This window comes from Schistocerca americana, chromosome 3 (genome assembly GCF_021461395.2).
Source record: "Schistocerca americana isolate TAMUIC-IGC-003095 chromosome 3, iqSchAmer2.1, whole genome shotgun sequence".
In the NCBI taxonomy this organism is placed as follows: Eukaryota; Metazoa; Arthropoda; class Insecta; order Orthoptera; family Acrididae; genus Schistocerca; species Schistocerca americana.
In genome coordinates, this window is record NC_060121.1 from 470,973,142 (window position 1) to 470,987,423 (window position 14,282).

At 39.9% G+C, this 14,282-nt stretch overlaps 1 protein-coding gene across 1 annotated transcript in view; it reads right to left on the reverse strand.

The window, feature by feature from the left end:
• LOC124607270 (elevenin-Vc1-like) overlaps positions 1-14,043 on the reverse strand; it is a 328,738-nt gene extending 314,695 nt beyond the window's left edge. The window contains exon 1 of the mRNA XM_047139548.1: positions 13,955-14,043. The gene's annotated coding sequence lies outside the window, so the exon portion shown is untranslated. The remainder of the gene's footprint in view (positions 1-13,954) is intronic.
• Positions 14,044-14,282: the final 239 nt, after the last annotated feature.

The following is a 14,282-nucleotide window of genomic DNA, read 5'->3' on the forward strand; positions in this document are numbered from 1 at the left end:
TCGACTCTCATAAGCTCACGTCTAAATAACTAGTGGAAAGGAAGTGTACAATCAGAAAAGGGATTGACAGTACAAGGACGACGGACCCATAATGGAAGTATGAAGATGTTTTCGTAAAATAATGCTAAAGTTTAGTGATTCTTCGTGCTCTTTAAGGAGCGAAATGGAATAATAATACTAATAAAAAGCGCAATAATACGTCACAGTATTGATTCACGTCCCATGCCGTAACAAAAGCGAAACTTCGATGGTAGCTCAAACCACATGGCAGCACTTTTAATGTCAGTGGATATGGTTAATAGTTAGGGAAACGTTCATATTTCTCACAAGTAATGAAAACTTTTTGATCTAGAAATAAGGCAAGGACTTTTATTACGGCTCTTGTCATGAAACTAAATTTCTTCCCCAAACATCAGTCAAATTATTCGCTTATAATTTAGTGACGCGTTATCCATCGCTAATTTTAGCAACACGAAAAGATTTTTGGCGGTGAAATATCCACTGGTTAGCGACTAAGGCAGTATGTAAATTAAGGATACAGTCGTCAAGCACAAATATATCCTCGAACAATGAAATTTTTGAAAAATTTATATATGTATATAGTTCCAACTCACATTTTTTCCAGATGTTACTACTGAACTAAATAAAAAAGACATGGCGAGGAATAGCGCTAGACGGTTGCGACAGACGATTGCAAAAAAGAAATAAAATCGTTATCATCACTGTTTTCACTAATTTCGGAAAAGGTGCAGAAATCGAATGAGATACGAGAGGTGACAATTAAGTCTTATTAGGAAAAAAAGGGAAGACAATGGTGTTCAGAATACTGTACACCAACAAAGAGGTCATAAGGGGAGAGAAACTTCTGTTTCTCTGTCTGCCGTTGAACAGAAACGTTCGCTTCGGGCGGGCGGCCAGCTATTTCTGAACAAACGCTATTATCCCACTGCACTGCTGACAAGAGACATTCATAGCTATATTGGGTACAATTCTCGTGCGAAATGCACGGCCTGATTGTCTCGCGAACAATCATCTGAGCTATGTTTCGTACTTACTTTGTAAAGGCGGGAACCGGTCAAACCACATGCGACGATCTTGCAGTTCGACAGCTTTTGCAGCCATAAGAAACATAGAGCAATATTTACAACACAGTGATTCTCATTGCTGATTTTTTTCCATATAGCGATCGCACTTTGTACTCTACTAGAGTAGTAGGAAGCTGAATGAAGAACAGTCAGGTCTACTGCACAGTTAATGCCGAAAAAAGCTTGGGATACGTAAACGTTACAGCGCAGTGAGGAAAATATGTTTCGTTACTTGATAACTCTCACAATAAATAACAAGTCCAGTTAACGCAAGTCTAATTACTTTTTTTCTCTACCTAAATATGAGATCAATGTTTATCAATTTATTTCGAAATACACCGCTTCACACAACTGGAATGTTTCAAGGCAGAAGCTAGAAATAAATGTATCTGGGAACTTCTCCAAGAACATTGGATGCAGAAATGTGCCAATTACTTCGACATTCTTCTCTGTAATCGCAGTTCATTTCTTCTTCTGCCTTTACACTCTATGATTCCTACAGTTATTTTCCAAGAAACCTGATGATACACCCTTCCTCTGCATAATTGCAATCGGATTATGTGCCTCTATTAGAGCTGCTGGTCGTAACATTCAGCCTCCGATGGGGGTTATTTAAGTATATGTTCACTGTTAGCCGCGGGAGAGCTTTTGTCAATCGGTCAAGGATAAACACTAATAGAAATGAAGGGTTTCTGTAGCATATGTAGAAGACTGTTTATAATTTCTTCCTAATATTTTCTCTCTCGTAGAAATTGCAGTCGACAAAATTCTGAAAATATAAACGAACATATTTACCCTAGCTTAGGCCAAGTTTGATTGCAGCAGGAGTGATTACCGCAGAAAACAATGGTGGATCCCTGTTTATCGTGAAAATGATTACGGTCTACCATCACACCCAACGCCCATACGCCTGTCAAATATCTGTTACCATCGCCACACATTATAAAAGAGAATCAACCATGGTTCTGCTGAATAACATACAGAGATTATACTTTTCAAAAACTGCAATCTTCTTAAAAACTTTGTACTTTTGTAATTTACTTCATTAAGAAAACAGGGAAATCGCAGTTAAGGATGTCTGGAAGATTAAATCAATAAAATGTCAGCTGAAGCTATAAATAAATTGGGAAATGGATCAACATATAGACTAATCAACTTCGTAAATAGTTTGGAGATCTAGTAAAAACAATTCTAGTTCCATTGCGTAATAAATACAGTGCCACAAAACACAAAGATTACAGATCAATTCTAGTCCCCTTGTCAAATAAATACAATACCACAAAATACAAAGATTACAGGACAATTAATTGCATATGCCTCGGAACAAAAGCTGTGTAGTCTATGATTCGGAAGCTTAGAAATAAAAAACTGAAGAAAACGTAGGGTAGGATCAGTCTGGATTCGGAAAAGGAACACGACGTGATGATGGATATTTGAAAGTGGTAGGTCAAAGATTGTAGAAGTTAACATATGTTGTGTTAATTTGGAAAACGCGTTTCGTGGACTGGACTGCTATACCCTCCCAAAAACGTTAAAAGACGATTATGTAGACTGGAAAGACAGGAGGAATCTTGGAACTCTATGCGAGACAGAAAGTGGTGTTAACGATCAGCAATGAAGGAACAAGTGGAAGAAGTGTTAGAGAAGTTATGGTTTGACACAAACGACTTTCAATATTTATGCTTAGAAAGTAGCAAATAAATCATTAGAAAAAGCGAGAGGCAAAGTCATGGGAGAAAAGATAAAGATAAATAGGTGTGCATATCATCACGCAGCGTTGCCTAATGTGGTAAAAGAGTGTGGAATGAGGATAACTATAGGGAATACCAAATTGATGACAATCAATAGACATGAATGTTTCTTTAAAATATAGGACTTTGAAACAATTAAAACATTTTAGGTACTTCGAAAGACTGATGGCAGAAAATAAAAGTTATGTGGAGGAAATAAAAAAAATAGAATATATACAAGGGTAAAAGAGGCTTTGAATAGGCGAAAGGTTATTAATACCAAAAAGAATTTCAGTAGAGTTAATAAGTAATTTCACCAGTTGTTTTACGCGACGTTTAGTACTGTACGACAGCGAATCGAAAAGCAAGAGGAAAAAACACTTGGATGATTTTGAAATATGGTCGTGGAGAAAAATAATAAAAATAATAGAAGTGAAATGGGCTGACAGAATTACGAATGAAACTGTTACGAATAGGGGAGGAAAGTAGCAAAAATGATGAGAATGAGGAAAACATTTTGCCTGGGGCATACATTATATTGCGAAGAAATTGCCAATAACGAAGAGGCATTGAGGAAAATTGGAAGAAAACTTGGAATGCTAGATGACAGCAGACTAAGGAAGAGACTCAGGAAAGAGGAAAGCGGAGAGCGTCCATCCGATACGTGTCGCACGACAGATAAGACAGTAGAAAGACGAGAAGTGTTATTTAGAATTTTTTATCGGAATAAGGGAAGATTTCAACGAAACGAAAACGCTGCTGTAAAAAACTTTGACTTAATTAACTAGTAATTTCTGTAATCAAATGCGTATGTGGGACATAAGGACGGCAGCGCAATTGCTTGGATCAATTTTCAGCTAAGCATCACTTGATTAAAAGAATTAGATGTTAGCCTACGCTACGTAAAGTGATTCCACTGTTGTTTAGTCGTACCACTACGATATCAAATGATGCTACGGAGGACTTTAGAAAATAAATAACACATTACGATCGTTAGGCCACGTAACTGTTACTCGTTGTATAGGTTTTCAACTGTAATGAAAGTCTTATTAAGATCAGAAACGTTTCACTTTATCCTAAAGCATTTTCAGTGCTCAGAGTTTTTGTTGTTTACTGCTTTCTTCTTTTTCTTCCATGTGTATGTGTAGGGGTTTGGGAAACAGATCATTCACTACACTAAACACATTCACATTTCAGTGTTGTGAAGTATCAATGTCCTCTCTCCATTTCGTGTGTTTTGTTTTCCTAGGAAAGTGCAGTGAAAGTGTTGTTTGTAAGAACCAGACACAAGCACTTGGAAGAAGAAGAAGAAGAAGAAAGCAGTAAATAACAAAACGTCTGACCACTCCAGATGCTTTAGAATAAAGCGAGAAGGGTCTGGTCTTAATAAAACTTTCATTACAGTTGCAAAAGAAGGTAATTAACCTATAGAACTTGTATAATTATGTGCATCTGTGGAAAAAAGAGACTGAAAAACGAAGAAGACAAGAACTAACTTTTATTGCATCTTGCACTACACTTGTGACACAGATACGTGACACTATTTTGCAACAATGTCACCAAATCTCTTTAATCAACGGTCGGAACAAGACTTCCTAGCAGATTAAAACTGCATGCCGGACCGGGACTCAAACCTGTAACCTTTGCCTTTCGCGGGCAAGTGCTTTACTGACTGAGCTATCCAGGCACGACTCCCTTCTGTGAAGTTTGGAAGGTAGGAGATGAGGTTCTGGCGGAAGTAAAACTGTGAGCAGCGGTCATCAGTTACACTTGGGTAGCTTAGTTGGTAGAGCACTTGCCGGGAAAGGAAAAGGTTGCGAGGTCGAATCTCGGTCCGGTACGCAATTTTAATTTGCCAGGAAGTTTCATATCAGCGCACACTCCGCTGCAGAGTGAAAATCTCCTCATCGCTGAAAAATCTGCTATTGGTGCGAATCATTTTCTCGGCTGCCTAGAGATCGTCGTCTGTCGTTTATGTCGACGGCCTTCGGAAATATTTGCACCAGCCACGTCTGTCGACGCCCTTCCTTCCCCATCAGCGTCACCCACGTCTGTTCGGCCTTGGTCAAACTGATGGCACATTTTTTTTTTAAATTAACGCACCACCATTTGACTGTATTGTTGTTTATTTAAATACGACCGAGGTTTCGGCCTTTTGTGCCACTTTCAAGTGACTGAGTTTATGTCATTACATATTTTGCAGATTTTCAAATATGTTAATTACCTCACACACGTTAATGACATAAACTCAACCACTTGAAAATGGCATTAAAGGCCGAAACCTGGGTCGTAATTAAATAAACAACAATACAGTCAAATGGCGGTGTGTTCATTTAAAAATTATTGTGTGACTGTTGCTCAGCACCATCAGAACCTGATGGCACAATCTCATTACTGCCTACAAGACATACCGTCTAGTCCATAAGTCGTCTGAATTTCACCGTGAATATATGTCCATCTTAGACGTTTTTCTGCCCACGAGAATCAAACTGCTCTGCGTACTTTAGTTTTTGGGGTACATTTCCACATGCCATGACGTTTCACTCCCAGACTGCGATCTGTTATCCGTTCCACAGAAGAATTAGTCTGCATGAAACCCAGAAAATGTACTCTCTTTTGACAATGCACTATTCTGGCTTCGTAGTGGTGTTACAGTGGGACGAGATGTGTGACTTACTTTTTGGGGTCTCCTCCTATTTGTGATCTATTTTGTTGGCTGATTTATTGCTGTGTCTGAAACATGGGTCCAGCACGTGACGCCAGAAACCATCAAAGTCGTGAATGGAAGCCGATGAGCCGGAACGAAACTAGCTGAAGTCTATTTCATATCAGAAAGATTTTGGTCTGACGTTCCTGGATTTCAGGGGGGATACTTTTCATTGATTACCACTCGAAGGGTAAAACAGTAATTTGAGAATATTATTGCTGGATTAATTGGATGAAATAATACGTCGAACAGAAGAAAAAATCATTTCTCTTCAGCACAACGCACCTGCTTACAAATGCGCTTTGCAGGGCGACATCTGAGGATTTTGAAATACGAATTATGGAACATCCACCCCGTTCAAAAGATTTTCCACCCTCCGAACGCCACCTATCGACACAGATAAAGAAATCTGATAATGGAAGATGTTTGGAATCATACATCATGCAAGTAATGAACTCACTGGAAAAATCGTTAGAACATAATGCTCTGACTCAAAACAGCGCAGCGTCAAAACGGAACTTCATGTTAAATTTTTACGTCGTCACATAAAAGACTCCATTTTAGGATTATGTTCAATATTGATATTGTAGTCCAGGATGGACATTCACCTTAGTTTTTTTTTACTTTTGGCACTGATCGAATACCAGTTTTTATTTAGTATTTTTGTAATATTGTTATACAAGTAGCGCAGTTTCATTGCATGAGACTGGTACGGGAGGAATGCAGGAACACGGGAGCCAGAACGTACGCTACGATTTAGAAGACAGGCTGAAGCATGGCAGGCCTCATTTATAGCATTTGTAGATGTAGAAAAGTGTTATAGTCAGTGTTTAATAGAATACGTACTTGAAATCCTGTAGTTATCGAGGATAAAACGCAAAGAACGAAAAGTTATCCAAAACTTGTACAAAAATCAAACTGCAGATCTAAGATCAGAAAGGCACGTAAGGGAGGCAGTTGTTCAAAAATGAGTAAGTGAAGGCTGCAGCCTGTGCTCTATGTTATTCACACTGAGCAAGAAGTAATTCCAATCAAAGATAAATTTATAAAATGAATTTGAGTTCAAGAAGAAAAAACAAAAACTTGAAAGATTTCCGAGTATATTTCTTTATGTATTTTGCCAGATACAGCAGAGGTCTTCGAGGGTCAGTGGAATGGGATGGATAGTTTCTTGAAAAGAGGTTGTAACATGAACATCAACAATTGTAAAAAAAATGCGTGGCCGAAGTCAGAGAACTAAGTAAGAGTAAATTTAGGACGTGAATCGAAAACAATAACGAATTTTTCTATTTGGGCAGCGAAACAAGTGACGATGGTAGAAGAAAAGAGGATGTGAAATGGACACTTACGAACGGCCGGAAAAGCTTTCCTGGAAAAGAGAAATATGTTAAATGTAAGCGAAAGGAAGTTGTATCCGAAGGTATTTGTATGGAGAGTATACTCGCAAGCTAAACATAAACATTTAGCAGTACGTGCAAGGAGAGAATAGGAACTTTCGAAACGTTAGGGGCAGAAGAATACTGAGATGTGTAGATCGAGTATCAAATGTACAGTTGCTGAGTCGAAAAAAAATGGCTCTGAGCACTATGGGACTTAACTGCTACGGTCATCAGTCCCCTAGAACTTAGAACTACTTAAACCTAACTAACCTAAGGACAGCACACAACACCCAGCCATCACGAGGCAGAGAAAATCCCTGACCCCGCCGGGAATCGAACCCGGGAACCCGGGCGTGGGAAGCGAGAACGCTACCGCACGACCACGAGATGCGGGCTGTTGCTGAGTCGAAGACAGGAGAAAAACGTTTTACAGTACAAATTAAAATAAGCGTTATACTGATTGGACACAAGGAATAGTTAATTTGGTAATGGACTGATTGGGGCGGGGGGGAGGTGGATAGGCAAAAATAGTATAGGGAGACCAAAGATTGAAAACAGTAAGCAGATTCAACTGGTTGTTGGGTGCAGTAGGTAAGTAAAGATAAGATAGACTAAAATGGAGTATTGCCTCAAACCAGTCTTCGGACTTGAGGTGCAACTACGATACGCATACATGGTAAAAGCAGTGTGATTTCCTTGGCTTTTCAATCATTTTTCTCGATCGCACCTTCACCATTCATCTTCCCAACAAATGTGAAATCCTTAGCGCTGAGACGCATGCTGTTTCTAGGTGTGAGAAGCTTCTCATCTGGTACGATACCCTCAGTGTCCTGTGTACGCTACAACAGACGAAGTGACGGCAGGAAATATATGAACTTCAGAAAGACTAAGTCAATTTTTTGGCGGAGTGTGCGCTGTTTCAAAATTACGGCAAATCAGAACTGTTGGCTGAACTGGACCATCAACTCTGGACCTTGCTAAGCATGTGCATTGTCCTTACCGACCGAGCTATCGAGCTTCACAGCCTGAACTCATGTCTGGATGGCTCAGTTCGTAAAACCGTTGTCCCCCGAAAGTTAGGTTTAAGGTTCGAGCCCTAGCCCTGCACCCAATTTTAATCTACCAGGAAGTTTCATTATCTTAGCTCTTTCCGTTCTCTGGGCAAGAAAACAGCGGAGCGATGCCTCATTCTGCTAGGATAGTCCAGACTTCACGAACGGGGAGGAAATGAGTATCTGATATAACAGCTAAGGATGTATGGGCTATCACTAATCTCTGCCACACAATGAGGAGTCGCTGCAGTGGACAAAACCATTCGATGTTTACATTCCATAATCTGCGATAAAGTAACCCTACACCTTTTTCACGTTTAATGAGGAAGGCTATAACGTGGAGTCTGACTGGGGTGTGCTTAAGTGGGGAGGGGGGGGGGGGGTTGGGCGAGCAGGGGGTTGCCTCAGTGGTCAGTGCTAGGACAACTACTGTTTCTTATATGTACTGAGAGTGTAAGTGGGCTGTTTAGGTTTTTATGTTGGTGACGCCTTGTAGCGCTCTGTATTAAAATCGCTGACTGCGCTGTGTGCAGTCTGTGGCTGGTTGGACTCATTGTTGGATTATTCGCTAGTGTAGCGTTGGGCAGTTGAATGTGAACAGCCCGTAGCGTTGGGGAGTTGGAGGTGAGCCGCCAGCAGTGATGGGTGTGGGGAGAGAGTTGCCAAAGTTTTGAGATGTTAATATGAGCGGACGATCTGGACGTGCGTCCGTGAGGAAAAGGAAATTTGTCAAACTGGATGTTACGAACATATTACGACTTTTGAACATTATTAAGGTAAATACATTGTTTATTCTCTATCAATTTCTTACATTTGATAACTATACGCCTATCAGTAGTTAGTGCCTTTAGTAGTTAGAATCTTTTATTTAGCTGGCAGCATTGGCGCTCTCTGTACTGCATTAGTTCGAGTAACGAAGATTTGGTGAGATAAGTGATTCATGATGGATAGGTTATTGTTAATCAAGGCTATTCTCTTGTAGGGATTATTAAAAGTCAGATTGCGTTGCACTAAAATATTGTGTGCCAGTTTAGAAATGATCAGAATAAATAAAGAGAAAACTGTCTGAGTACGTTCAGTTTTACTCAGCTGTTTCAGTATCAAATAACGTAGAACTTTACCAGCACAGTCAGTATTTACATTCAAAGGGGAAGTTTCAAGTGTTTCAGCTGCCCCTACCACCGTCGTTTTATGCAACCTCCAATGTAATACCTGGCCTTCATATCCCACGCACTATGCGCAAGCTATTAGTCATACAGAAAAAATGAGCAGGACCTTTTTGTAAGCAATTTAATGTTGTTAAATTTGGTGCTGGGGTACGTTTTCGCTGAAAGCGACGATTTTCGAATTATTCAAGAAAAACGTACGAGAGTGACCCTCAAAGGCATGTCTACCCCACACTCATCCCTCACCAGTCCAGATTTCTAGTACGTTGTTCATGGTAACCCCCCCCCCCCACACTCCTACCCCTCCATTGAACTAAAATTTCCGACTACACTAACCATTCCCAATAATCGACCGTTTTGGTCTCTATTGATTGGGTTACTACGCTACCAGCATAGCCGTCTACTTCGTTAACGTTATTAATTTAAACGTGCCTGCGAGGGCAATGAAAGAAAAATGAATTTTGCAAACGTTGCGCTAAAACTAATTACGTTGACAATTTGACACAAACGTAACCCTTACAGGGCACAGTAGCTTCGTAGGCAGAGGGATTGACGAATACAACTAAATAAACAATTGTTTATTTTATCCTGTTAAAATTCACAAAAAGTTAAGTAAAATTAATACAACTAAATGAATAATTATTTATTTTACCCTGTTAAAATTCACAAAAATGTTAAGTAAAATTAATACAAACGTCAATTTTACAGTTTGTAAGTGCTCGACAAAGCCGTTGGAGCAGTAAGGCCAGTCAACGGAGATAAAAAAAGGTCGAATGTGGAAAATAATTCGTGCAGTCGCAATATTTATACACCGGTAGGAGGAAGTACCATGAACAACATAGCCGGCCGAAGTGGCCGTGCGGTTAAAGGCGCTGCAGTCTGGAACCGCAGGACCGCTACGGTCGCAGGTTCGAATCCTGCCTCGGGCATGGATGTTTGTGATGTCCTTAGGTTTAACTAGTTCTAAGTTCTAGGGGACTAATAACCTCAGAAGTTGAGTCCCATAGTGCTCAGAGCCATTTGAACCATGAACAACATACTAGAAATCCTGCCCGGTGCGAGCTGAGTGTGGGAGTGGGAGCGCGTTTGAAGATTTTGCGAGTTTTTCTTGAATAATTCGAAAACTACGGCCTCTGGCGAAAACGTATCCCAGTACAAAATTTAAGTACACTCCTACAAAAAGGTCCTATTCATTTTTTCTGTAGGACTAACAGTTCGCGTATAGCGAGTGAGAGAATATGAAAATCTTGTACATGGTTTGTGAAGGCCACTTACAACATTTCGGGTTGCGTAAAACGACAGTGGGAGGGTTAGCTGAGTCACCATGTGGATAAATGATGTGCCTTCTGGTATGACAGGTGATTCTAAAATATTTCTGTTTGCTGGTGACACTAGCTTGGTATTGAAGAATGTTGAGTATAACATAGTCAAAGGTTTGGCTGAGAAATGGGTAGTTAGAGCAATGTGTGATGTAACGTTGCGAATCTCCTCTCGACTCCTGTTGAGGAGTTGGGGAATCCTGACATTGGGCTCGCAATACATATTTGCTTTAGTAGCGTTTATTGTTATCAATATGAGCGTATTCCCAAGAATTAGGAGGTTTCACTCAATTAATACTAGGCGGGAATCCAATCTCTAATTGGATCACATCTTCTTGACTATCGTACAGAAAGGCGTGCAGTATTCTGCTGCAACCATTTTCAGTAAGCTACCACATAAACTAAAACATCTTAGCAGTAATCCAGGCACTTTCAAGCCCAACGTGAATAATTTCCTCATGGCCCATTCCTATTCTATTGCGGAGTTTCTGGAAAAAAATTAGCCGATTTCTGCGTTCCATTGTTAGTATATAATGAGAAAATTATTATCTGCACGGGATTTCGTGGAAACTTTGTCTATTATTAACTTTTCTGAAGTTCATGTACTGAGTCATTCCATGACCATGGAGAACTGGGCCATAATTCAGTACTGTGTAACAAGACGTGCAAAATAAAAAAATAATAAAATTAAATACATGGTTTCATACTCCGTTCTGGGGGGTGTTCGGCGTACGAATCACTTCACAGTCATTATAACAGAGCGGATGAAATGTTTTCAGAACATCAACTATAGTTCTAAATGAAACGTGTCGCCTGTTTTTATTCGAAATGATAAGAGTGCAACGCTCGTTCTGAAATGACTGCACGGTATAACGGCTACTGTAATAGTATTTTATTTTAATTTTTCCTTGCCAATCTGAAGGCGCTTCGCTAAGCAAACCATTACCTGTAATCGCAAAAATTATCTGCATAGTGATGCCAGTGTATAATAAACATCCTATTCTAACTTAAATAAAAAGATTTAAAAACCTACACAAAACATGATACTGAAGCGACAATATTGCTTACACGAGACAACACTATAGGACAGCACTTCTCAGGCTTAAAGACCTTCACAGAGAACAAGTGACGTAGAACGAGAATGAAGAAACGTCTGCTCCGTAGCACTAGAGAATATGAGTTTCAACAAAGAGAGTAGTATAGTGTAATATAAATATTTTGTAGAAAATTTTTATAAAATATTCATTTATGAGGACATCAGCTATGTAATGGAAAAGAATGTTGTAATACGCGTGAATTATATATTAACACAGTATTTATTCATTGTCAGTATCATTAAATATGTTTTGAATATTACTTGTTTGGCAAGATACGTCATACACAATTAATATATGTATTACTCTCGTAGTGGAAAGAAAGATCTGATCTGGAAATGCATTGCTAAACAACTGAAATTGGTGTTGTTAGACGACAATGAATAAATACTTTCTTAAACTAGTGATCACAAAGACTCCAAGATACAATTTTTTACACAAAATACTATTTTTGAGACATAGAATGATTTACTATTTTTTACAACTTTACATTGATGAGAGATATTTGCTTATTATAATTGGTGAGAAGTGTAACGTATAGTTTGATAAATAACAATTATGAGCTGAAATTACATAGTAGGATGCGATTAGAACCTAATAGAGACTGTCATGTTGTAGGAACACTGCATTCGAAAGAGAAGTTTCTAGCTGCTTTGAGTTCCTCCCCAGCACACAGGTATATTTAATCTCTCAGTGCAAGTTCAGTGGTTTAGTGATATGTGGGACAAATTTTGGTAAGTAGAGAAGTTGCGTCATGGAACTCAGCAAATGGAACAAAACTTTCTATAGCTCCACCACAGGAAGTAATCACAAGTGCATTTGATAATCTCTCACAGCAGTAATATATTCGCACCTCCAAACAGATCAGGAAACGAATGTGACGGTAAGAAGCGTACCTATCCAACGTGTGAGTTTTCATCTATATTTCAATACACAGATACCTTGAAAAATAATGAAATTGTTAGCAAAAATTGCTTTCTGAATGTAATCGGTTTCAGAATGTCAGATGAGTGTATCCGCTGGGTTTCAGCGAGGAAACTACTTGCCTTAGTCTCTCTTATCTGAAGAGTTTAGCAACATATCAATAGAAGAATTAATATTCGCTGAAGGAGGAGAATTGCAGTTTACGCACTGTGCTCGCATTGCTTCTGTTGTTGACTACAAGAAATGGATCGTTCACTAAGAAAGCTTTGTGAACCATACTTCTCGTGTGTTTGACATTTTTATAATATTTTGATTCTATGTAGCAAGAGACAGGTGAGAGTTGGGGGGGGGGTGAATTTCAGCTTATGTTTCAAAAATGTATACAATTTCCGGATTCAAAGAAGCGGCCTATTTGTTGCTTCCGTGGGTGATATGGTGGTCGTTTTGAAGAACCTCACTCTTACTGCTCTACAGATAGACCTATTTTGCAGGTCAATCGAGATTTACGTCCTAAACACACAGTAGGCTAAAGCACTTGCTCTCGACCAACGTTAAAGAATGACAATTAGTTGGATGAGGGAGTTCGTGCGTTGATGTCAGCAACCTTTTACTGTGCAATACGTATTTCGCTCTTCAGTATATGTTACATAGCCTGAAACTCATTTGTGGGAACGTATATAAAAGACTGATGTAACGTTTCTGATAACGGTTCTCTCGCAGTGTAGAATATTCAGAATCATTACGTGTTTGTGTTCTTCTTCAGTATTTCTAAGGACGGAAACGTTTACTGAAATCGATTCCGTGAATATAAAAAAAATTCTCTAGAGAAATCAGAAAGTATTTCCTCGATGTTTGTAACACTAGACGCGGTACTAATAGGAGAGTCTATTACGACATAAATGTGATGTGAACAAAGTGAAGAAAGCAGTACCAGTCGTTAGACTGTTAAATGTAGCAAAGCAATGCCTCAGTGATGAAAGAGCGTTTTGTTACAGTCTTCAGCGATTAGTCACTTTTTTGACCTTCCAGTTACATCATTATGTAGAGGTGTATTTAGCTTTTGGGTGGTATTCGTAATCAACTCGTATTGTTGGTATAAATTATGCCAAAAATTTATACAATACCTACAGCCCAGTTAATTTTCCACAACAGGTAAAGAAGCGCAGGACTGAATTAAAAAAAGAGTCATTTAAAACTCATGTATCGTGATAAGGGACACCTGAAATCATCATTGTCAAAGTATGGTGATAATTCACAATATTAAATAACTCCGCTGCTATTCTCATGTTCTGTCATAATCTTAAAACGCACACAGAGATTCAAATCAGAGGCCAAGCAGGAAGATTAAATCGCAAATAAATTTTAGTATTACTCTAAGAAAATTATTGGGTTTGGGCTGGAGTGTCAGTCAGGTGCCTTTGCAAAATTACTTCGCGGGAGGAAAGGTCTTCCACGTCTGGGGGAAATTGTATGGTGATCAACTGTAGGTGCTACTGACCGGTGACGTGGAGCTGCGTGCGACGGTGTGACGTCGGCGTCGTTGGCTGCGTCTGCTCGGGCGTCGGGGTCGGACAGCGGCGTCGGCGGTGAGGTGACAGTGGCGTGCGCGCACCCCCCAGCGCCGGTATTTAAACACGACGCCACGCACGTGCTACGCAGTGCGCATGCGCGGGGCTCGCCCACGACCGCCGCGGCAACCCTGCTAGCGGGTCAGCGGGGGCGCACGCGCCTGCCCGGTGTCGTTCTGGGCGCAGCCTCTGGTTACCTCCCCCCAGTGGCAAGGCGCTCGTCACCCAAAGCACCCACCTGCGGGAGCGTCTGGGCAA